The sequence below is a fragment of the Agelaius tricolor genome, unplaced genomic scaffold (assembly GCF_023055355.1).
Source record: "Agelaius tricolor isolate 1412-34295 unplaced genomic scaffold, bAgeTri1.0.p SCAF_5, whole genome shotgun sequence".
Taxonomy (NCBI): domain Eukaryota; kingdom Metazoa; phylum Chordata; class Aves; order Passeriformes; family Icteridae; genus Agelaius; species Agelaius tricolor.
The window spans coordinates 17,542,829-17,568,876 of NW_027269265.1; the positions used below are offsets into that span (position 1 = coordinate 17,542,829).

The 26,048-nt window shown below is 45.1% G+C and overlaps 1 protein-coding gene across 2 annotated transcripts in view; it reads left to right on the forward strand.

The window, feature by feature from the left end:
• The first annotated feature begins 3,211 nt into the window (after positions 1-3,211).
• Positions 3,212-26,048, forward strand: part of FOXN3 (forkhead box N3) — a 206,263-nt gene continuing 183,426 nt past the window's right edge. For both annotated transcript variants that reach the window (XM_071426639.1, XM_071426641.1), the window contains exon 1: positions 3,212-3,347. The gene's annotated coding sequence lies outside the window, so the exon portion shown is untranslated. The remainder of the gene's footprint in view (positions 3,348-26,048) is intronic.

The window sequence follows — 26,048 nt, forward strand, 5'->3', positions numbered from 1 at the left end:
AAAATTTGGATATATAAAAAGGGAATGGGTATCAACATAACACAATGGAGTTGTGGGGCAGGGCACACACAGGAGCACTGTTCACATCTCATGCAACACCTAGGTCCACTCCTTGATAAATATTCACATCTTGCTACAGCAGGACCTTGAAGAGGCTCGAGGGGTTTTTAGAGCTACTCAGTAGATGCAGTGCAGCTCCTTTTGAGCTGCCTCCCCTGTGAGACTGGAGCCTTTCCCAGGAGGGATCCCTGTGGCAAAGGGCCTCTCATCTGTTTGACCATGGAGCAAGCACCACATTGTGCTGGCAGCAGAGAGAAGGCAGCAGAGAGATTTTTTCCTGAGGTAGGAGAAGAGTCACCTGTGCCCTGGGGCTGCTCTGGGGGCTGCAAACTTGGCCAAGAGACAGAAATAACCCAGGAGTTGTTAGCTGGAGAGCTTGGATTTACAGACTCTCCAGGAGAACAAGGCTTAATGAAAATCTCCAAGGAAAATTAGATAAAATGGACTGATGTGGACATCAGAAAAGTTCTACAGCATAAATCATAAAATCTCCCCAGTTTGGAGAGAGGTAAGAATTTCATCTCCATTAATTTAATCCGGCAGATAGAGATAACAAAGCAGCCTCTACATGGGAGAGTTAACATGGCTTGGATTGATACAGAGAGACAAGATGCACTTGCAGGCATAGGAAAAATGCATCTCTGAGAAAATTTCCACTATTAATATTTTTCCCTTGCAAATGTGGGTCTTCTAAAACACTCTTTTCTTTTGGAAGGATCTAAATGAGGAGGAGGTGGGAAGTAGAGCTACAAAGCATGTAAGAAAGCCTCAAATACATGAGTGGGAGGAAGGAGGAAGACATTAAAGAATAATGAAGCTTGCATCACTGAGAGCAAACAACAGAAGAAGGGAAATGCACGGCACTTGCGGCTCAGTTCTGAAGGAACTTAGGCTGAGGTTAGCATAGATGCAGGCACAGAGTAATTCAGATGATCTGATCAAAGAACAAAGAAATGTTAAAACTGATTTCATTAGGAAAAATACCTGCCTTAGAGTTAATGGGTAAGCACAGGAGAAGTACTTGTTTGTATTGTTGATATGAAGTAGTCCTGAGAGGATTATCAGCACCTGTAGTATCCAGGTTCATTACAAGACTTGGGCATTGCTTCAGTGGGGCCAGGATTTTACCCTTCATGGAGTCTCTGTGACATGTGTGAGATTTATGGGATGATGTTGCAAACAGGTATCTGTATTTTTAAAAACAATTAATATAAGTCTTGTTATCAACATGGTGCCCGGGGTCCACAGCTCTAGCTGCATCAATAGTTGAGCCCAAATGTTCAGCTACTCTTGGAGTGTTGTCACTAAAACAAAATCAGGCACTTCTACTTTGAGAGCCTCTCCAGTGACCATCACTCCAATAGTTATCCATCTGAACCAAGAAACAAGCCTGGAAGAGGAGCCTGGGATTGGGTTCATTTCACATCTTCCGATTTTTGTCAATGCTTTGCTGTAAGGGCATTCAGCAAGCCAGGCTGATCTATCCCAACACAGTCTTTGAAAATTTTGCAGAGCTTTTGCAGAGCAGTCAGTAGAAAACTTTCAACTGAACTGAACGAGGAACCTCTGTGTCTTACACAGGAATCCTGTGGGATGGGATTGTCTCTGTGTCACCAAAACCACCTACAAAATGAAAACTGTAACTCTTCTCAGGAAACCCCTAGGTTTTATATTCACTTTGGAATAAACTGAGCCCATCCATCCATTGAAGAGTCAAGCATCAGGGAATCAACAGGAGGTTTTGCCATCTGCACAGGTGAGCAATGCTCAGGGACATAACTAGGACCAAGATGGGGGCAGGGAGAAGTTTTATGCCAGAAAGTTTTACGAATGGAAAGGCTACGCTGCTACTCCAACCTATAGCGGCTTTTAAAATCAACTTGGAGACAGCAAGAAAAAAAGGCAGAGGAACAATTTTCCATTTCCTAGTAGAGCTGTATTTGATACAGATAGAAAACCCTATTCCTTCTCTTTTTTCAAATCTTGGCATTAAAATTCAGAGTTGATACTTTTTGTGCATTGTTGTGCAATGTGGTGGTGCAAAATCTGAGTCTCCTTGTATCATGCACACAGCAAAGCATGTTGATCTAAGGTTGGCAATCCTGTAGAGTAGTGGAGTTTGGGTAGGCAGGAAAAAGAATTGGGGGAGGATAACAGCTGTCATTTTTTCCATGTCAAAGCTTTGTGTCCAGGAAAGAATGTATCCAAGAAAGAAAAAAATCTCATCCCATCTTGAAACAGCCACCCCCACATTATGATAAAATAAATCTAAAAGGATAAGCTAGGCATTTCCTGAAATCACTACAGTAATCACATACACCTCCAGTTGTCCTTCTACAGGGCTGGTTAAAGAAAGCTCACTTAAAATTAATAATTAAATGTCCATTACAGGCTTGACAGTCTCCATGTGTGTGGCAGTGCTGATGGCACCAGCTCCCTCTGGGATCCTGCCAGCCTTTGCACTTGCAGCCAGGCCTCCGTTCAGCCCAAAGCTCCCCCTCACCTGCCTTCATGGCAGCAAGGCAGGACAAGCAGCAGGAGGAGGAGGCTGGACGAGGGGTGCAAAGGGCCAGAGGAGCGGGCAGGAGGAGGCAGGTGCACCCTTGGCATTGCAGCCTCTTCTGGCATGGGGAGGTTTCTCTGTTTCAGCCGTAAATACGATGCAAGGAGGTGTCAGGCCTCAGTGAGGTTCCCGGCGGGTAAGACGGTAAAAAATAACAGTTTCAGTTCTGCATGTGTCGTTTTCCAACGCGTAAAAGACGGGCTCCGGTGGCACGAAGGCCGTTCCCAGTCGCAACGCGACGGCCAAGGAAGGCGGCCGAGCCGTGTGGGCACCCGCCGGGGGTTGTGCCGCGACGGGCAGGCCCGGCCCCGGGGGGACAGCGGGTCCGAGAGGGGTCCCCTGAAGGCAAAGGGACAGAACGCGTGGGACCTGCATCCTCCGCTCGAACCTGCTGCATCCCCGCACAGCGGCAGGAAAACACCCCCGAGGGAGCAGCGGCTCTCAACCCGCCCCCGCCAGCTCCCCGCTCCCGAAGTTTTTCCTTCGGGGAGCCCGGCGCGGGCACTAGCCACCGGCTCTGGGGGCCGGCTCGGCGGGGCGGGGCGGGCGGGCGGCGCTAGGGCCCGGCGGGGCGCGGCGCTGCCGCCGGGGGCGGGCTGGGGGCGGCAGCGGCGGCGCGGGCTGCGGCTGCCTCCGGCTGCTCCCGCCGCGGGGCGCGGAGCGGGGCGGCCGCGGGGAGCGCCCACCACCCCGCGGCGGCGCGGGAGCCAGGACGCGGACAGAGGTAACGGCGGGGGCGTTTCGCGGTGTCATCGGGAGCGGGTGCCCGCCCGCCCGGGCTCGCCGCTATCGCCGCGCCCCGTCCCTCCCGGGCTAGGAAGCCGCGGCCAAACTTTTGGGGCCTCTGGGCCGGCGGCTGCCGCGGGCGGACAGCGGCGCCGCCCCGGGGCGTTTGTGAGGGCTGCCCCGCGTGGCTGCCGCCGTCCCGCCGCCGAGCAGCCCCGCCGGCGACGGGCGGCGGGGAAGGGAAGGGAAGGGAAGGGCGCCCTGGGGCGAGCCGGAGCGGCGTGCGGGGCGGCTGCCGGGTCGCATCCCGGGCAGGCTGTGGCCCCGACAGGGCGGCCCGAGGGCTCCGGCCCCGGCTCGGCGGGCGCTGCTGGGGCAGCGGCGCAGCCGGCGGCGGGCAGCCCCCCCACCGCTCCCTTTTGTTCCTGCGTGCCGCCGGCGCTTGGATCCCCGCCCGGGAAGGAGCCGCTCGGTACTTCCCGGGCTCCGTCTGTGCCTGCACACCCGCCTGAAGGGCATCCTCCTCCGGTAGTGTCGGCCTGTCAGAGCCGCCGGGAAAGGGATTTTCCCCTTCTCACAACAGCTCCCCGTTGCTTGTCGGTCTTCAATGCCGGCTCTTCACTTAACTGGACTTACCGTGTGTTAATTCCTTCACAATGTATGCGGGTGTCCCTGCGCCCTGGAGAAGGATTTCCTTATTGACTTGCCGATTGTGATGCGGCCAGGTATTATTTACATCATCAGAAATATGCCAGTGCAAATCTGCTCGCACGGTTACAGTGCGGCTGCTCTTAGAGCCCAGTTTGCCGAAACTTTAATTGCAGCAGGCGATGTTGTACCGTGAATCCATTTCCGTCAGGGCGGGCCGATACTCCGGTGGGATAACGGCCTCGCCGAGGCGATCGCGTGTCACGCAGGGACAGATCCTGCTGTTTCATGGGATGAATCAGAAACAGAAATCAGCCAACAATGACAATGAGTTTGTGTGGTTTCTAAAACAATCTGACATGGTAACGTCTGTTAAGGGTACAGTAAATGGGGCAGCAAGCCCCCAGTTTTCTCTGACACAGCTCATGGATCAGCCGGTAAACAGCGTAAACTGTGATCACTTTGCAGCCGAAAATATAAGGCCTTGCAGCCCTGGCTGCCGGAGCGTTACGTGTCATTAAAGTAGCTCTCTTGGAGGAGAGGGACTGTCCCAGGAGCTACAAAATCTATAAACACTTTTCTGATTGGTTTAAAAATTTAGACACAGGAAGCGGATGGTATCTAATAACAGACAAGTGGAGACACTGTTGTCATGGAAACTGAGAAGACTCCCCCCGCCCTCCCCCTCCCCCCCCCGCCCCCCTCCCCCCCATGTATTTAAAAAAAAAAATAGGCAGAAGAAAAAAGTGTGCATATCATCAGAAATGCCTGCAGACCGCCTTGGCTGCTGTTGCCTTTCCCACAGCATCTGTTGAAACCTGAGAACATGCCTGTCAAATCAAGGTCATTTTACAATAAAACCCTGCACCACCGTCTCCCTCTCTCCTCCCTGGACCTTGTCCCACACTTTCCATCCAAGGAGGAGTTGAGGAGATGCAGCCACCTGTCCCATGCCCACTGGTGTCCTGCCTCAGCCTGGCCTGCTGCTGAGAAAAGGCTCAAAGCAGAAGGATCATGCGGCTTAAAAGGCAAAAGTAACAAGGGTTGAGTTTTTTATAATTGGATGATCAGGCCATGTTTCTTTCCATGGGCATCTATGGACCTGGGAAATAAAGTTGGGATTGATTTCCTTCTGTTCCTTTGTATTATGAAGCTATATTAAGATGTAATGATTTGGACCTGCATATTAAGTCTGTTTCACAGATCTGCATCACCTATTAAAAAAAAAGCGGCGAATGACTTTTGGAAGCCCTTTGCAATGCTTTTAAGAAAAAAAGAAAACACAATTCTGTTACAGCATGCTATGAGGGGAAAAGCAGAGATATGAGAATAAAATATACTTCATTGCTGCTGAATGCAGCATGAGAAAATCAGACTATTATTGTCATAAATTGAAGTTTTACTTTGCTGGACTATTGAAAGTTTATTGTGTGTGAAAGGAGAGGCTATTTTGCTTTTGAAGCAGGAGAGCTATTTCACAGCAAACTCACAAGAAAGGTGTTAATGTTTTTGCTTATTTTCTTGGGCAGCACCCGTTGATTTCAGATGTTTGTGATAGAGAGAGATGCCTTTGAGTATTCAGTGCATTTTGTCTAAAACATTTCCTTTTGTTCCTCTCTTTAATCTTCATTTTGTAGTGACCAAGCTGAGAAATAGCGCTTCAGTGCTTCACCTGCTGTATAAATCATCATCATTTTGAAACCTTAAATGACTGGTTTGCTTGCACATTACACTTTTTGTATTGTTATTTCTTAAGAGAACCAGAGACTGATGATCAAGTCTTGCAGATCAGGAGGAAATCTTGCAGGGGACTGAGGTGAAGATGATCAGTCACCTCTTTACCCACACCCTTGGATCTTCCTGTCCAAAAAACACAAGCAAGACCTGACTTTAAAATTTGGTTGCAGGCAGAGCAGGCCGAAGGGATGATAGAGCCAGAGGGAGCAATGCCTGCTTCTGATTGAGGAGTCCCTGTTGGCAGCTGGGCTGGCACCAGGATGCAAGAGGTGGTGGGCAGAGGCTTAGGGAGTCAGGCAGTTGTTTAATCCAGCTCACTTCTGGTGAGAGAAATGCTGCTTTTAATTGCTGTGGAGTTCAGATGGAGAAAGTTTGGCTTGGTAGCAAGAGTGTGCTTTTGCTTCTAGAGGCGAATTTCCTGTTGTTGGGAGCACCCTTATCGGCAGGAAGGTTCACGGGCAGGAAACGTGTCGGTTACTTGTTTTTACACATTGAAGGAAATGAGCTGGATTAGGTATCTCCTAGGTTGACCCTTCATCACCCTCCATGTCTGTGCTACTTTATTTATCTCTAATGATTTTAGTTTGTGAAAGTTTTATGATGTCGGGCATTCCCAAGGGAAATGCAAGAAGTTAAATGCTTGTGTTGTCCTGTCAATTTTTTTACTGTTATAAGAAACCACCCCATCAGCCTCTCTGGGCTATGTTTTCAGATGTGTCCAATTTGCAACTTTTACCTTTTGAGCCTCATTGCTGATACTCAGCTGGGCTTTTCTTTTTCTTCCCCCATTAAAATGAAAGATCAAAAAATGCACCAGTTATTTTACTAATAGGAGCAGTTCTTACAGTTCTGAACTGCCTTTCATCATGGATCATAAATCACTTTACAGAAATTAATGTTCTAATATCCACAGAAGTTGTGGGAGCTTAGGAAGCTGAAACTTAGCATTTCGCATGGACTGCACAAAGTTGCAAGGCAAATTAGGAGCAGAGCTGGGAGTCAAATTAATTGCCCCTTAATTAGCAATTGCTAATGGATTAAAACTTAGAAAATATGTTCGCGTTTCCCAAGTGTACTCATGCTAATGCACCAGTGTGGTGTGTATGTGTTTGGGATGTGGGGCTGGGGGTGAGAATATAAGCAGTAGTTCCAGAAAATGCCAGTCGTTTTCTGGTCTCTGCCCAGCATGGCTGGGATGCCAGGGTGGAGGCTTGTAAGATTAGACACGGCTTTGGATGAAGGTCCAGAGCAAAGGTGAGGGCTGCAGTTTAGGTCTGTGTGTTCTCATAAGCAGGGAGGCTCAGGGAAATACACATTTCTCTGATGTCAGCTCACACCAGGGTTTTTATGGTGTTAAGCTTTGCAGAGGGTTTTGAGGGGGAAACATGGAAAAGTTATATAAATTTGTGAGAAGCTGCCTGGCATGCTGAATAGATTCAAGTGGTGGGTTTTTGTTGTAGGAGATGTCTTGGTGTGAGGAGCTGTTTCTGGCAGGAGAAGCTGCCAGGGCTGTCTGGAAGCCTAGACTGGAGTGGAATGGGACTGTTGTGGTTGATGCTGGAATTTGCCAGTTCCTGACTTCAGATGTAATACAATGCAGTGTGACTTTGGCCACAATTTTGACATATTTGTAATGAAACTGCATTTGCCTTGTTACCTTCTGTCATGACCAAGCCAAAGTAAAATTGTAACAAAATAATGAAAAAAAAAGTAGTCCAACAGAACAGTGTTTCAGTTAAGTATAAAATTACAGCTGTGTATTTTCAGAAGTGATCAGCTGATTCTGCGAAACCAGCCTGAAGATCTGCAAGGCAGGGCAGTTTTTGGGAAGTGATTCTGTCCTAGAGTTTGGGAAATTCTTCTCCATTTAAAATGCCTCGAGTTGAGCTGCGAAGCATGAGAGCAACTCAAGCCCTCTCTAAACTCACTGTAAGACTTTAGATGCCTTTGACATCCTTGGGACTTAGAGCTGTTCTGAACTGAAGCTGGTTATCTAGCCAGGCGTTTGTACCTTGGGTGTCAGTGTAGCCCAGGAAGGAGTGAGTCTCCCTGTGTCCCGTTTGTTCCCCTTGAGGATGGGTGCAGGACAGGGGGATAGCCCTGCTCTGGAGGTGGCTGGTGAAGGGGCCCTAGGGAGTGGCTGGAACTCACCACAGCTGGACACATGACTTCCAGGTGGGCTGTGTAGGACCACCTGCACATTAGTCCAGGCTCTGGTGGCCACTTGCTGGCTGGGGATCAGTTTCTGCCCACTACTCTTAGGGAGGTACATAGGGGACACTTTATGCTCTTACAAGATTCTCCATAAAATGCATCTATTCTATAATGTCTGCAGAAATTGGACAGGCTAAGTGTACTGGAGGCAAAGCTTCTACTTATGTTGGACAGTATTTTGTTGCTCTTTTATTTCTTTTGTCTGTAGTCTAAGAGTCTCTGCTGGAGATGGTTTTCTTTGTGTCCACACTGACTGCAGGACAGACAGATGGCAAGGCTGTGACCTCTGATCAGGCTTGGTAGGTGCCACTGAATGGAAAGATCTGCCTAGATGTTTGACACTGGGATTTTTTTCGCAACATTAGCAGGAATTTGTATCAATGTTAGCTGATACAATGAAATTTCCAACGCTGAATGTTTTACATTTTACTGGAAATAGATTAAAGCCAAATAAAGACAAGTATTCCAGCAGTGGGATGCATTTGGCCTACACCAGTTTCTTCCTTTGCCCGCCTCCCATGTTCTGAGTTGTGCTGGGACCCTGCACTGAACTGTTTGCTCAGGGAAAGTGTGAAATTCCCTGGTGGGATCCTAATGGCAAACTGCTTACCTGCCACCAGCTTGCTGATAGAGCCTGCTCACCATGTCTGGGCACATTTACTTTTGTTGCAAGGAGAGCACTCCAGATGTCCTAACAGACGGGACTTTATGTACAAGGCAATCCAAGCTAGACCCTGGAAAGCATTTTACAGAATGGCAGCTTTGTTGGAAATTGCTTCTTAATACTACGTGGCAAAGCCCTTGTTCTTTTCAGTGTAGTTCTCTGCCAGACCTTTGCCTGGCTCACTGAAAGCAGTGGCCTCGTGTCTCCTGTGGCCCTGCCTCTGGTTCCAGGGCTCATCAAACCTCCCCTGTCCACCCCCTGGCACCCCTGCAGGACCCTGCTGCAGAGCTGCTTTCTGGTTTAGCTCTTGGGCTTCATAGCAAGGCTGAACTTTTCCCTGGACACAACTTCTGGCATAGCACACAGACATGAACTCCCCAGACCATCCACAGAGAGCCCTGCTCACTCTTGCTTCCCTCAGTGAGATCTTCCTGTGGACAATTTAATTGCTGGCTGGGCTTGCTGTGGAGAGGAGCAGAGGCATTAGAGGGGTTATGAGAGGTTATTAGAGATGGGAGGAAGCTGTAGGTCTGACCCATCTAGATTTAACTGATTTATGTCTCATTTTATCCTCAACTCCAATTTGTTTTGAACTGGGTTTTACAGTAGATCATTTGTAAAAGCTACTCAATTAATATGTTAATTTTAACACCAGATTTTGTAAAGCTTTTATGTTGGAGGTGGTGAAAGGATCCAAATGTTTTGATCCTATTTCTATCATTATCTTCACTGTGTTTTTCTTACTCTGTGCTTTGCAGAGAGGAGTGAAATTTTAATAATTCACTAATATACTTTCACTTCATTAACATTTTATCATTTTGGCATGGTGCATATGGTGAAGTCCTTAGTACTCTCATTAAAGACATGATCTTGCCTCCACGTTCTTGCAGCCCTCCAGGTGTGGAAAACCCTAAATGCAGATATTATTCTAGTTTTTTGAAAAGTGCTTTTCTTTTTTTTTTTTTTTTTAATAGATACTAATCTGAAAAAAAAGTATATAAGGTGGTTTTTGGTGTTGGTTTTTTTTTTCTATTTTGATTTTTTTTTTAATAAACTGGAAACATTTATACAAAGATAGCTACAGTGGCTAGGTCAGATCCACTAAGTGTCAAGTCTCTAGCCATTACAAAACTTCACTGTGTGGTCCAGAGAGTGTGAAGATGCAGGGTGTTATTGTGGTATCCATTGCATCATTTTATACTGTGGCATATTTAGCTTAAGCAGAGATTTATACTGGTGTTAAAATGGTTAGGAAACTTTCAGCTCACCTAGGATAGCACAGTGCTTGGTGTTAGGGGGCACAAATAACATGTAATGCTTCATGTAATCTTGGTGATTCAGTACATACATTTGCAGATGTGCCCACCATATGTTAAACATTGCTTTTTAATTGTGCCTGAATTTGAAATTGTTGTTTAGCTTTCATGGTGGCTCTCCTTCCTTTTTAAAATTCTTTTTTTCCTCTATTTTATTATAACATAAATCTGTGAATTAGTGAATGATTTGTTACTGTTAGTTGAATATTGTGAGCATACCAGATTATTTCAGGTATATTCAGAAGGCTTAAGGAGCCAAGCACTGGCTTAGGAGTGGTCAGTGGGTAGATACACAAGGCTGGAGAGTGGAAGGGAACGTCTGGGTTGGGAACAGTGGAGAGCTAAGGGATGTGTAAGAATTTCAGGAGGAGATGTTTTGAAAAGAATGTGGCTGTTGGGAGTCCAGAGGGCAAGAGATCACAGTAATAAATATGGGAGATGTTGAGGGAACTGGGTGAAGGTTTTTACTTGTCAAATAGAATATATTTGCTTTTAGAGGCACCAGGACAGAAACTCATCTCTTGTAAATTGGTATAATGCCATTTGAGTTAGTGTAATTACACTGACTTACACCACATGATGGTGTGAAAGGTAGTATTGCAAGAAGAGTGAGGCTGTGAAGAATGGTGGAACTGGAAGAGGTTATAGGCCTGGACAACAGGGAGGGTGGAAGTTTGTTCAGGAGGGTTAGAGAGGCTGGGCAAGCAAAGGAAGTTCACAAGGTCCATTACAGCTATATTGGGTTTGATTTGATGATGAGAGGCCCAGCAAGAGATGTCAGCAAGGCAGGCTGAGAGATGGGCTTGGCTGGAGAGGAGAGTCAGTGACAGAAAGTACATTTCACAGTGGCACAGTAGGAACTGGTGTCAGAGTGAATAAGATCATGCCCAGGGTGTGGAGGGTATTCAGAATGGACCAAGACTGAGGCCACAGCAGGAGCTGGGGGAGAGGACCTGGAGGTACAGAACCATCGGCAGACAAGGATGAAGAGGGCCAGAAGACAACATCTCACAAAGCCAAGATTGGACAAATGTCTTTCTGTCTGAAAGGAGAAATAGCAGAACCATAAAATATTACTTAGGGTTAAGAATAGAAAGGGAATGACACTGACTTCTCTAAAGACATGAGCCATGAATAATCTGTACTAGTTAGTAAACTTTGAAAAGCTGAACCATAAATAAGCTACATCTTCACTGGTATGTCTAATTTTTCCCCTCCTCACTTCTGTTATTGCAAAGTAGTCTCCTGTAATGGTGCAGCAGACCTTAATGTCCTGGGGGTGGTCACAGCAGCGTCACTAATGGCGCTGCTGTGCTGTGGCGCTGCCGCAGCTGCGCTGTGCCGAGCTCTGCGCCGAGCTCTCCTGGGGTGATGTGGCCCTGTCAGCCCCACTCACCCTGGGGACCCCCAGCTGGGCACTGTGCCTGCTGCCCCTGGCATCCTAGGGCAGGCTGCAGACACGTTGCTCAGGAAATTCAAAGAGGTGCTGAGAAGTCAGAGTGTCCTGGTTAAATGCACCGGCATTGTAGCTGCAGTTGCTGCGCCCCAGATATTAGACCCCAGGTCAGGGAGTTGTGCAGTGCTGAACCACCTGTGGGTGTAGGAAAGCAGGGGAGGCAGCAGATGGGTTCCTGCTGATCTGCTGTGTCTGGCAAGAGCAGGGCTGGGTTGTGATGAGGAAGGTCTGAGAGCAACATTGCAGCTTCAGTTTGTATTGTGGCTGAACAGGAGATCTCACTCGGGATGTAGTAGCTTTATGCAAGGAGGAAGAAAACACAGACTGGAAGAAATGAAGTAAAATGTGGGGAAAATGAGATTAAAATATAGGAAAAATGTAGAAATTAGGCATATGTATTAGTATGATCACCCTTGTTCACAAGCCCATCTCATTACTGCAGCAGCTGTAAGCCATTCACAGTCCTGGGGCCCAGTGCAACAACTGCAACCAGCCTGACTGGAAATGGGACTGACCTAATTGTACCAAAGCAAGAAAAAAAGACCCAAAACAATCCAGCACGAATTGTAAAAAGTCAAGTGTTTGAAAAATCCTTTGTTTTTGCTAAGCCAGGGTACCATTTCTGACAGGTGAGGAAATCCCCATTTTCTCTTGGTGACTGGTGATCTCCCAGACCAGCACCTCAGAAGCAGCCAGCCTGGGCAGAAAAATCAGTGTCTTTAGAAACAGAAGTCAGTGTCTTTAGAAACAGAAAGCATTTTTGCTTTCCAAGTGGACTGGTTTGTTTCCTAGTTGTATGGAAAGCTGCCATTGCAGCAGTTTGAGAAAATAGGCTGAGCATCTTGAAGCCAAAATAGTTGAGAGGTGTTTCCTGGGGAAGGCAAGGAAAGATGTGGGCCTGGAGGCACAGTAACAGATGTGAAGCCTTTCACTGTGGGTCACTCGTGGGTTCTCTCCAGAAAGCAGTAGCTCCCCGGTTGCAGTGCTGGGGCTGGGAATCCGGGGGCCTGCTCCTGTTGCAGTGCAGTTTCCAGGAGGCAGAGGACTGGTGTGTGCTCCTGCAGCAGCTGTGCTCCTGTTCCTAGAGGGCTGACAAGGAGGCCATGCGCCCTCAGCTGTCACCCAGGCTGATTACAGACTGTGGCTGTAGGATCAGGTTGTCTGGTGCTTTGTGCCTGTTCCATTGAAGGAATGGAGCAGATGAGAGGGCATGAGTATGTAGCCCCCAAGCCCCTTTTTAAGGATATAATTTTACAATGCTAGTGGTAAAGGCATTTTTTTTTTTTTACCAGAAAAGCAGGGTTATCTTTCCTCAAAGAGCTGTGTGAAACAGCCTTTGCTATGCTGATGTTGGGAATAGTATTAGTCTTGCCCACTTGACCTTTCTGCCTTTGAGGGTTAGGTCCCAAGCTCTGGTGGACTCTACCCACTCCCCATAGGGTCTGCACTTGGTTTATTTGATCCAGGCCTCCTCCCATCTTGCCTTTTTTGCTCTCTCTCAAATGAGGATGCTCGATCATGGTGTGATGTGCACAGTTCAGGAAGTGCTTTGAAATCTGGAGCAGAATTTTTTGGTAGTAATTTTTATTCTGAGTTTGTGCTCAATCTTGCTTGCTACTGTTAGCTACTGCTAGTTCTGTGGGAATACCAGGTGGGACCACAGAGCAGCAGGGATTCCAGGCACCCTGCTCCCTCAAAGACACAGTATGGAAAAACAATTTTCTTTCTGACCCCAAAAACTTACAGTCGATATGAGGTATTTGGAGCAAAAAATCTCTCCAGTATAGAAGTTTCTATACCAATATAATTATTTGTCCTGCTTTCATGTTTCACATGCTTTATTTAAGCTCCTGTCACACGCTAATAACTTAGGGACATTGGGGAAATTTGGAAGGTATGCACAGTACTATAGGCATTTCTCAAGCAGCTGCTACTGGCCTGCTTATATTCAGTGGATTTCCTACTGTCAAAACCACTTTTAGCACATGAATGAATGGGCAGGGAACCACCTAAACATTGATTAATGTTGACAGAAACTTCCCTCCCACCTTTCACTCATTCAAAACAACGATGATGAAGGCAGCAGAATTCAGCTCTTGGGCTATTGGAAAGAGATGGTTTATTTCAGAAATAGAGCTCTCCTTTGATGGGGTCTCTTGAGTGCTAGTGCTGGGAATCATAGAACAGTCTGAGTCAGAAGTGAGCCACAAGGATCTTTGGAGTCCAGCTCCTGACACTGCACAGAATTAGCCTCAAGAGTCACACCATGTGCTTGAGTGTGTTGTCCAAACACTTCTTGTACTCTGTCAGGCTTGGGGTTGTGACCATTTCCCTGGGGAGTCTGTTCCAGTTCTCAGTCACCTCTGGGTGAAGAACCTTTTCTATATCCAGCCTAAACCTCCCCTGACACAACTTTGGGCCATTCCCTCAGTCCTGTCACTGTCACGGCAGAGCAGAGGTCAGTGCCAGCCCCTCCTCTTGCCTACAAGGAAGTTGTCACTGCAGGGGGGTCTCCCCTCAGTCTCCTCTTCTCCAGGCTGAACAGACCAAGTGACCTCAACTACTCCTTGTATGGCTTCCCCTCAAGGCCCTGCACCATTTTCATGGCCCTCCTTTGAAGGCTCTCTAACAGCTCTCTGGCTTTTTTACATTGTCAGACAGGAGTCAAGGTGAGGCTGCCCCAGTGCAGAGCAGAGGGGGACAATCCCCTCCCTTGCCTGGCTGGCAGTGCTATGTCTGGTGTCCCCCAGGACACGCCTGGCCCTCCTTGCTCCAGGACACTGCAAACTCAGGCTCAACTTGCCATTGACCAGGACCCCCAGGTCCCTTTTCACAGCACTGTTCTTCAGCCTCTCATTCCTCAGCCTGTCCATGCATCCAGGGTTGCCCCATCCCAGGTGCAGAATCTGACATGGATTGATTGTTTCCAAATGCAAGGGGCAAGAGGTTCAGCCTAGGTGGGACATCTGTAGGTGAGGAAGTAAGCAGGATGGCACTTTGGAAAAGCTTCCATTCTGGTGCCAGTATGGGCATGAACACTGGCAAAAATTGAAGCTTGTCCCTTCTCATGCCAAAATCTATGGTCCTAGCTGATTTCAGTGAAGATTTTGATAGTCCTGATAGTCCTAGCTGATTTCAGTGAAGATTTTGCCTCAGCAAATAGCTTGGCATTTGATCATATAAATAATTTATATTTCAATTCCACCTTTGCATATTCAGGGGGAGCTCCCTAGGGATACAGTGGCAGTGGTGTTATGGATGCAGAATTTGGTGCTCCACTGCTGTCACTGATATAGCGATGGTGATAATGGTTATCACTAACTTGTATCCCAGTGGTAGGTAAAGTGTTAGAATTTGGCTGTTCCTCAGAAATTTTTGGTCTGTCAAGTGCATCTTCCATTGATACCAAAGGTGATTTATGTGACTGTTCCCATTCTGGCAGTGTGAGTGATGCACATATGGCTCTTTGGAGCCAGTGGATGAGATGATCTTGTAATACACAGGTGTGCTGCAACACAGATTGTTGTTGTTGTAACTGTGATATCTTTATTTTGTTCTGAACAACACACAAACCATTGCTTGCACAAAATTCAGCATTTTACTGGCCGATGAAGGGAGGAGCAGAGGGCCACACTTGGGCCCCTGAGAGCATTGTATTTGTCTTTATTGACTTGCAGTCTCTTCAGCCCATGGACTGATCTCAGAGTCCGGTGACACTACAGGAGCAAGTGAAGATGGGCTGTCAACACACTTGTTTTGTGCTGGAGAGCTCTGATGTGCAATGACTGAACCCAGGTAGCAGCCTTTCCCCAGAGGCTGTCATTGAGTTTCTGTCTTGGCCACCATGCTGTACAGAACTGCAAGAACAGTTGTCTTTATATTTGGTTGGCTAAACTTCTTAAGGAGGAAACAGACAGATGTGGACAGCAGGATCACTGAAGACTTTTTTTAACAGCTAGTAAAGCTAGCTAAGCCTAGCTAGCTAGCCTAAAAAAGCCTAAGTATCAGTCTAAAGAACTGCTTTGTCTGTGAGCTTCAGAAGAAGGAAACATGGTTAAGCTATAGAAATGCATCTACAGAGTTTATTACAATATGTTAATTACCACTGCCTTTAGTTATCCATCATTAATAAAGTGATTTACTTCAAGATAATGAAATGTGCATTTTCACATATCTTTGTCAGTCAGAAGCACAATAAGATATTCCTGTTCTACTTCTGTCTTGTGGTATAAAATAATGCAGCTCCATTGAAGTCAGAGGTGGAGAGCTGGGGAGAAGGCAGCTTCCTTTTTTGCTAGAGAGCTTTAATACAGCATTGTTTTATTTCTGCACATTAAAGTTAATAACACAGCCAGTGTATTTTGGAGTTAAGTCTTTCTAGGATCTCTATATGTGAAATATCTGTGAACAAACTTTATAGTTGCTCTATAGGCCCTCACGATATATCATTTTGAGCCACCTTCTATCTATTACATTTTATCTGCCTGCAAAATCCATTTCTAATTCTGGCCATATCTCCTTTGCGATCACTTGCCAGAAATCTATTCCCAGGATTCTCCTTATTTTAGTGAAATATCTCTGCTTCAGCACCTTTCCCAAGGTGGCTGATCTAATCAGGGCACTATCAGTTATCATTTCTCATTTCCTTTGCTAGCTCTGTCAAATGCAATGCACAGTCTAACAGAGTGACATTCAAATACTCTCAGTAACCAAGGCTATTTCCCTTTCTTCTACCCTGCAAAACTTGGTTTGTATTAGGCTTCTTAAGCATATGCCCTTTGCTCTCTGCATGTGACTTATAAAATGCACTCTGGGAAGAGTTAATGTTAAGCAGATGAAATAGCTGCCTCTTTATTCATCACAGTTAAGTTCCATTGATGGTGACCATCTGGATTTAAAATCCCATATCCACAACTTCGCCTTTTCAGGTATGGAAGAGCAATGCTTCATTCCTGCCAGCTGTGTAAGAGAGCCCTGCTTTGCCATCAGAGAAATGAAATTTTTTACCTCCCTGTTGCAGAAATTTGTTACCTTCCTGTTGCTGCCAGCTTCTCTTGTCTTTTTCCATATTCATGTTTCTCTTTTAAATGGGAGTGTGACTGTATGCAAAGGTCAGCATACACCAAACAGGGTGTTTGTGTTTCTCAAATAAAGAGTCACCAGTGTAGCTGGATCCTCTGCTAAGGTTAAATGTGGTTTCTATAGACACAGGTCCAGCAGCAGCATCCAGTTTTGGCCTCTTTTTTTTTTTTTTTTTTACCTTGGGTGACAAACCTCTTAGTGTTATCTTAGATTGCTATCACAGACTAAGGCTTGTTTTAATTAGTGTGTGGCTGACTATTCCATCCACTCTGGAAGATGGAGTTATCCATGTGTGTCCTCACAGCCCTTCCTTCTTTGTACCATTTAACGTTGCTGTCACAAGCTCTGCTTTGCTGCAGACTCATTTCTCCAATGGTTTTTGTGAGGGCCAAAGCCTGAATCCTGCTTTTCAGGAGAAAAGCAGGGAGCAGGCATTCACCAGGCTGGCTGGGAGTGGCAAGGGAACTCTCCATGCATGTGTCCTGTCTGCAAAATAACATGCAGTGCAACACTTACATGATGCTGGGAGCTTACCATGAGTTCAGCTCTTGATTTCTTTTGAAATTCATAGAACCAGGTTTTTTGGGTCATTTTTCCCCACACTGTATGAATGAAACAAACCTTTTTTGAAGTCTGCATCAGACCAACACATGTGTTTCCCCTGTAGCCTGTTCCGGTCAACAGAATTAAATTTATTAGTTTCAGACAGGGAGAGGAAAAATTAGGAAAATGGGTTTTTAGCTGACAAAAATAAAGAGTGTGATTTGTTATTTATGGCTCAAGATACAACACCAACCAGGTGCTCTGCGTTCCAGCTCTTTGGCACATCTTTTGGTGAGCCTTATCCCATGTTATTGAGTTTCTGGGGTAGGGTATTTGCAGTCCCTCCAGGCTGTCCCTTGGTCACTGTCCCTCTGGCTGGCTGGTATGGAGCTGCAGACTGGGGAGCATCTGCCCTAGCAGGGGATGGCAGAGCGAGCATCTGGGTGTCCTTGAATGGTAATTTCCATTGTGGCTAAATAACAAGGATGGTGTCTAATGGCTTAAAAAACTGCTCATAGTGGCATTTTTTCCAGCTATTTCTTCACTGTAGGAAGGTAGAGAAATCTGCGTTAAAATAATAATTAAATGCTGACAGTACTAAATTTCTACCCAGCGTGAGTTGGCAGCAGATGCAAACCAAAACATTAGGTCATTAAAGAGAAAAGAAAAACCTGATTAAATACCTCTGAATGTTTTTCTGATTAGGTATTCTTAAACAGAACATGTGGCTGTAAGAGAGGGGTGTACTTGACAGCAGCAATTGCTTTTGAGGGGAAAGGTAAAATACTCAAGTTTTAATGTGAATATATGTGTATTTCAAAGGATTTCTTGCTGATCTTAGCTACGAGCCACCACAGAATCTCCCTGCCAGCTTCAATAGGCTTCAATATTATGTTTCTGGAAAGAACAGTTAACAGGACTAATGTGCTCAGGGTTTTGTTTTGGTCTCTTTTTCCTCTTCTCTGGCTAGACAGAGTTGATTTTGCACTTGAGAGTCCAACAGCCACGGTGGACCTTGTGTAGTACTGGTAGTATTGAAGCACTGTGAGGCTGCAGTGTGCATCCTGCAGACACAGAGAGAAGGGTTTCTGCCCCAAGGAGCTTGCTGCCATGGGGGAGTGGCGTATGAAATCAGGTGAGGATTCAGAGGGGAGAAAGAGTGATATTGGGTACAGAAACCCCCCTTTACTTCATGGCCACATCATGGCCAAAGGTCCACTGCTCTTAGAGGTGAGCTGAAGGCTTTTTTGTCAAAACACACTTTTTAAAGCACCTTTAGCTGAGGAAACTGAAAAGTAAAACTTGTCAAAAGGTGCATTTATAGGCTGCCACTTTTTACCTCCTGTTTCTTCCTTTGATGCTCTCTATTATATATTTGCTCCCATGTACTCTGTAGAGATGTTTTAGGGGCTGGTACCTACAGCACATGTCTGGTGCTCCTTTCAGGTCTTTAAGGAATGTTGATGGAGATAGCAAGGAGGGGAGTAAGCAGAGTTGCTGGGGAGCTTTGTCACTGCAGCAGAGTTGTGCAGTGGAAAGCCCTGGATCTTGAGAGGAGTGGGTGGGATGCTGCACATCCCCTCTCCAAGTGCCAGGAGCACTTCTGAAAGCTGTATGACCTCTGTGGCCAAAACACACTTCCCAGGCATGTGCCGAGTGTGGAGGATGTTCTGGCTCTTGTGGCTCCTGCTCCCATTGTATCAGAGCAACTCTTTGGTGTGTGTATTAAGGTGCCAGCCCTGTGAGACACCACAGGGTCTTCCCTCTCCCTGCCTCCTACCTTCCCCCTTTTTCTGCATACTTATATTTGAGAAACTCAGGAACATGGGGTAAGAGAGAGGATTCACAGGTTATTTCAAACTGTTCTGTTGTTCAGAGATTTAGCATAGGGTAATGCAACTTTTTCCTGTATTATTATACTCTTGCCTGCACCCAGAATATGCATATGAGCAATGATCTCACAAACATAATTTCTGCTACCTCCAGGAGGTAGGGCAAAGGTTCCTCTGAAGGAGTTTGAAGAAGGCACAGCATATTGTGCTTAAAATTTTGCTCAGCACTTCTACTGGACTTTTTAAAGATCAGCTGACATATTCATTTTTCCTTTGGGAGCTGTATAAGTTACACTTTTTGTTTTTCTTCAATATGCATTCCAGAAAACAATTTCTCAGGAAGAGTGGTTCTAGTTTAATCTCCAGATTATCTGTGGTTTATTTTTTACTCCTAGATAAAGGGGCTAAATAATCTAACTGTAATTAAGGCACAGCTGGGGTCTCTGTATGGGCATATGTGTGTCCAGATTTGAGAACTACCACTTCTAGTTGCAGTGTTGCAGCTGTATGGCCTCAGCACATCAATATTTGGAGGTGAGCACAGCTGCTCCAGTGAGCCTGGCCTCTGCTCAGGAGTCAGGTCCTGAGCCTCCTGGAAATACCCTGGATTTGGAAAGCAGAGCAAAGGGCATATTTCTGCAAATGTTAGAGCAGTGATTTTTTGCAGTTGAATGCAGTGACCAAGGATTTTGGCTGTATTTCTGTCCTGTATGAAAATATGCCAAGCAAAGAACAGATGGGGTCAGGGGACTGCCTGGGGTTGTCTGGGTCTTGGGCTGCCTCCATCCCAGCCCTGGTGACCTGCTCTCATGTCTGCTGCCTTTGCTGCCCTGAAGTTCCTGCCTCAGTCACAGTCCTGCAGAGTGGCACTTGCCAGGGTATCCATCCACAGTGTGCTGTGGGGGAGTTAAACTCCCCCTGCATGAGGACTCTTCCTCATGAGAATTGGCCACCAACAGACCTCAGTGACAGAAAGTGGCTCTGAGAGCTTGGCCCTCGTATCTCCAAGTTCATGGGTCTTTGTAGTGCTAGCACTGCATTGAGACAAACTGTTTCTCTACTGACATTAATGCACTTGATCCTGTAGAGTGCAAGGTAGCCAGGCAGTTACAGGCCATTAATCTCCAATTGCTCTTGTCAAGTATTATATTCATTAATCTGGGCCAAACAGTGGTTTAGCTGTCGGCATGGACCATGATAAGATACTTTATCTCCTGGTTGCTGCTGAGTTAGTATCTAGTTAGCAGCTTTTGCAACCCTTTATACAGGTACCCTCAAATTTCACCTGTGGCTGCACCAAAGCTAAAGCCCAGCATTGGTTCTTCTACTGAATGTGCCTTCAGAACCAGCTCCTTTTCCTGTGCTTGGAGGGCTGGCTCAGGGAAATCTGGCTGATGCACAGGTGCCTGTGGACAGGGGCTGCCTGCTTTTACTTCTACATGGTGCATCACTTAGTCCAAGACACCCAAGAGGCAGCTCCCAGATGGGCTGCTTTTTCACCTGTGACCTCTTTAGGCCCACCTCGAAGGCAGGTGGGTTGTGTTGTTTCTGTAGACATTCACACACTGATTTTATTGCTTCACTTAGCAGAGGAGGAGCACTCCAGGCATCCCACAGCAGAAATTCCCCTTATTCTTGGACACTGCTCAAGGGTTACTTGTCAGAACAATAATTGCTGAAAAATAAGGATGCTGAGCAGCAAGACTTGTGAAGTGCTTTGATAAGGCAGGCTGTGATGATTGTGTATGGAGGGGTGTCCTTGTGTTGCTTGAATGGCTCTAAAAGGCTTCAATAACCTTTCTCTGGCAAACTGCTGGCGCGCGTACTTGGGAGTTTGTCTGAACAAGTTGTGCAAGCTCAGTGCCTCCATACCCATACTGATCTGTGCTCCTACTGAGGTGAAAACTGTTTATGTTTTAATGTATTAGGTTCTGCCTGCACCCTTCTGTATAGAAGTCTTGTTTTGAAAGTATAAGAAAAACAAGAAGGAAGAATGTGGAGATGTTTTAACATAGCAAAAAGCATTTTCTTCCTACACAGTGCCATTTCGGAGAGGAAACAGCTTCTTCTGCAGTTCTGTTTTGGTCTAGGTCTCTCTCTTCAGAGATTTAAACATATGCTTATATCAGTTCCTCAGCTGGTGTGTATCTGTTGACATAGTGTATATACTGACATAAAGCGTGGTCTGCATTTACACCACCTGATGTGTTTGCCATGCGTCTTCAAACTTAGCAGAGTCCTCAGGTTTTAAACACGGTCCTTTAACAAAGCTGTAGCATGAGGGCTTTGGGTTTTTTTGTTTTTGTGAGAGGAACATTGACATTAATTTCAATAGTAAAGGAAAAAGACTGAGAAGTTGCTTTTTATGTTGATATCTGTAGGATTGTTTTGGGTCTCACAAAGCAATTGCCTTTATGCAGCAGATGGGGATCATAATGCTCCAGGTTGAACAGGCTGTGACACACCTGGGGCAAAATCCAGATATGCTGCTTGTTTGTGAAGAGTTGTCAGTGCAAGACTTGTCCTTCTCTCGGGAAGCTGCTTGCAGCTGGATGCAGGTCCATGCTGGTGGGTCACATAGCATGCTCTGTTTTTCAGCTAGTGCTGCTTCAGAGCAGGGATTTCCAGAAGTCCATGAGTAAAGTTGGAGCACAAACCCATAGAAAATCCATGTGTGTCCAGGTAAGCGACTGTGATCACTCACAAGCCATTGCTCTACTCAGAAGAAATGGAAATTTGTGAACTGTTGGGGCTGCTGTGCCTGGCCATGGGAGGTTTTGTATTCAGATTTTATTTGTCTGTGGATTTTTTATTAGCTGAAGTAGCATTTGAGGAGATAGGGTAACAGCTTTAACCTCTGTTCAGGCCATCTGTAAAGAAGATGGTAATTATCAGTGACTGGGATAAAATCCCAGTCCTAATGAAGGATATCAATGACTTTTGGAGATACTGAGATCATCTGTGGTAGGTTGGCCTCATCATCTCTGTTAGATAGTCTGTAAAAGACTCTGTCAGGCCACAGGAATGCAGTTCTCTAATTTTTGTTGTCTTGATTGCTCTTGTTGCCCTGACTTTGTTTCTTGTTTTCTCCCCAAATCTAAGCATTTTAATGTTTTCATCCTATGTATCACACATGCATTCTTTTGCTAATGAAAGAAAGAAAATGATCATACTCAGATTTCAGTCTTTAAAAAACAAGAGCATCAGTTTGATTCTGTTTTATTTTTGTTCAGTTTACAAGGGATAAAGTTGACCTTGTCTGAAGATAAAGAATACTATTATACTTAAAGTTTACTATGTGCAAAGTGATTTGGAAATAAGCTTGGGTTTTTTTCCTGTAAAATTTAAAGGTGTCAAATAAGCTGAAGTGATTTTGGATGTGGTGCTTGGGACTCTTTTTTCCCCTTCAGTTCTTCAAATTTGTGCTACAGAAGAGCAGGTTTTTGAAGCTGTTTAGTGGAAATAAGTAATGCCTAAACTGTGTTGTTTGGGTGTAAGACTTCAAGATAGTTCAGGTGTTAGTAGGATCACTCTTAATAAGTTCTTTAGGCTGATGTAGGTGACTTCCTGCCATAAATAACATGAAGTTTCTATTTTATGTAGTTTGATTTCATTACAAAATTTCCACTCATTCATCTCCTCTGCTATGATTTATTTGTGTATTGTGAAAGCAGCATCCATCACAGAGTTTTTGTGGGCCTGTGTTACCAACTTGCTCCTCAAGACCTGCCCTCCTGCCACAGTTGTTCCCAGTGACAGGATAAGGCAGTGACAAAGTTTTCTCATCCATCCCATGGATGCATCCTCTGCTTCTCCAGCCTGGAGACTGCAGTCAAACAAGGTGATTTTGCCTGCCTGGCTCCATGAGAGTCAATGCATTTTGGTTGCAGCACGGAGGACTCTGGCAGATGTGGTGATGAGACTAAGTGTTCTGCCAAATCTGACGGGGAATTGCCTGCTTGCTTTTTGTTTGGCAATTCATTGGAAAACCACAGCTACAAGAGGATCTTCCTTTTCCTTTATTTTTTTTTTCTTTTTTGCCTCTTCTAGGCAACCTAGGGAGAACTTGTTAGACTGTGCTCCTGTCTGTGGCTCATATCTGTCATCATGCTGTAGACAGACATCCTCTCTTCTACCAAAATATGGAAGATTTCCAGTTAGTTGTGTGGGAACTGTGGAGGGGGGACAGTATTTTTTCCTGGAGTCTTGTTAGTCTCTCACGTAAGTTGTTAATTGTTTTATGTTCACTGTTCATGCTTGAAGATTTTTGAGAGGAGGATTGGTACTTTGAACCCTTAAAGAACAAAATTAGGCAAAGTGGAAATGGCTTTGATTGCCAATTTGGTCTATGATGCTGTGCTCTTTACACTGCACCACAGATGAAAGCAATGTTTATTCCTAAAAAGAAAAAGAATCTGATGCTTACCTGAGTTCAGTTATTTACTTGGAGGAAAAAAGTTTCCTTAGACATGAGAAGGCTATTTGAAAATCTGTGTTGGACATTTTAATTGCAGTGAGTGATGAATCCTTTGAAGTTTTATTACCTATTATATACTTGATTCAAAAGTTACCTTTTGCAATAGCTTAAGGTTTTTTATTTGCCTGAGATTATTAACATTTCTGTTTCAAGCTTTCAAAGAGAAACTTTCTGAGCATGATTATGAACATTAGGTTAATGCATAATCCCCACTCAAAGGTTCTCCTAGATTTTCATGTGCTTGTTTAGAGGCCATTCAAAGGTGCTTAGCTTTAATTGCCATTATGTGAGCACACAGAAATAAGGACCCAAGAGTCTTATCAATTATTCTGTTCACAAATTCATTTTTAGATTGTCTCAGAGCTGTTCTAAGTTAAATTTGCATTGAAGTTACTGGGACTTTTAAAGGTATTTATCCTATTGGGCTGAAGATTCTATTGTCTCCTTATTTAAATGCTTAGTGATTATACCTTTCTTGGTCTTCATGTAATTTCTGAGGATTTATTTTTTGTGACATTGTTTTTGGAGGTATTTTATCTGCTGACATAGAAATAATACAAGCCTGTTTAGAAATGGCAAAAGTGTTTGAGTTTTTGTGGCTTTCAATGAGCTGCAAGATCTTAAATACTTGAGTTGGAAAGGAAAAAGAAACCTTGCCTTTTAATAACCTTCTCAAATATTACTTGGAGGACTATAAATGGGAAATGAAATGGAAAGGTAGCTGGACCTACATCTTCCATCATCCAGGAGAAGCCTTTTCTGTAGTAACAGCTCCTATTTTAGTGTCTTATCTAAAGATCTGTGAAGTTCACAGGGGAATTGAGAGTGAGTTATTGTTAAATAAAAAACTGGAAATGCATTTCTAGAATGCAGGAAAGGACTGGTGTGTGGGGAAGTCTCTTTGGGGCAGCCTGCCCAATGCCAGAAGGTCACAGTGAGGCTGAGAGGAAAAAAACCACAACCATTCATTACACTACAAAACAGAGTAGAAAATATATTTTTATGTGCTTTTACTGTAAAATTGAGAATAGGCTTGTAGAAATCATACAGAAGTACCCTGTACTTCATGCAGTGTGCTACCCAAATTATGAACAGCTTTCGAGCACTGCAGATACTAAGACCAATGCCAGTAGCAGTTCTGAATTCTGAATTCTGTCTCATGAAAAGATTTCAAGCTGCCCCTGACCTTGCTTGTCCCACTCAGGTGCAGCACGAGCACGGACACTCCAGAAGTTGGGCTCTGTGGGTTTGTGGTCTCTGAGCTATCCATCTTCTCGTATGTATATTGAAACCAATAACGTGGGCTGGCGAGGAGAACAGAAATGCTGGTTTGGGCCCTGTCTCAGCCAGATGTTAGGAGCACAAGAAATGTCCCAGTTAATTGGAATTGCTTAGTTGAGCTCAGCACCTTGCTGGCAGGCAGGCAGTGGGAGATGCCACCCAGCAGCCTCCATCCCTGTCCCTCTGGTGGTCCCAGCCTGGGTGGGGGGAGTTGGTGTCCCCCCAGCACAGTCACAGCAATGCTGTCCCTGCTGCTGCCTGGGGGGAGCTTGCACTGCAAGTGATGCTGATCTTGGAGAAATAAGTAATCCATGTGTGGAGGGGTATCTTCATCAGCTTCCTTCACTGGCCTTGCAGGTCTTAAAGCTACTGTGTTGTGCCCATCTCTTTATTTGTACCTGCCCAAAACCTTGTATGTTACTGGGTCCTCAGCACTGCGTTCACCCAATGGCATGGCCTGACACCTTAACCTCTGATTCCCATTGAGCTCATCAGTTGTTTTCCATTTTGCCTTTTCATATTTTTAAAAGAACATTTTTAAACTCAGGGATTACTAAAACATTTTATGTTCTGTCTTTTTAATATTAATAATTTTTTGTTTAGTTAAAATTCTCCTCTTTCTGACCCAACACCCTGTGTGTGTTTGGTGAAAGAAAGTTGATCAGTTTTACAGTAAAAATATTCTCTTAGAATAAAGCTTCTCATTTGCAAAAAATACTGAGGTTACGATTTTTTGGATTTCAAGCCCAGTACACATTTCCAGGTTTTCATGGAAAGCAGTCTCCCCCAAATTTTCTCCAGGAAAAGCAAATGCAGTTTGTCATGAATCCCAGCTAATTTATTCCTTGTTCCATAAATGTTATCCCGTACCAGTCCAAAGGCTGTCATTACGCTGCTGTCATTAACCATCTGTTTAGCATGTAAAACTCCTCGGGGCAGGGATCACATCTTTGCTTTGTACTGTGTAAAGCTGAGCCTGTGGCTAACACTTGAGAAACAATTAATGATAATGCAGCTCAGTAGGGTACTGGGATACCAAGCTAATAAGAGTGGTATAAATGCTTGGCTGGATGGGATTAGAGGGAACTTCTGTGTCCCAGTGGTGTCTCTCCAGCAGGTGAAGGGAAATAATCTTAAAATATCGTATGACTAGGAGCAGTGAAAAAATAAACAGCATTTCTGAAGGATGCAAAAGAGAAAAGAATGAAAGAGAATCACAGTTTGGGTGTCTGTTATGTTTTATTATTATTATTATTTTAATGAGATTTTTACTAAATAAATACATTTTTCTCTACCGTAAAATAAGGGACCACTTCAGAACATTGGTATCATTAGTGTCTGTGTTGTCCTTTGCATGGTCTTCTGCATGCATTATAAGTCGATGCTTTATTGTATTTTCCTTTGTATCTTAATGAACCCTGTGTGTCGGGGAGAGAGAGAGAAGCTCAG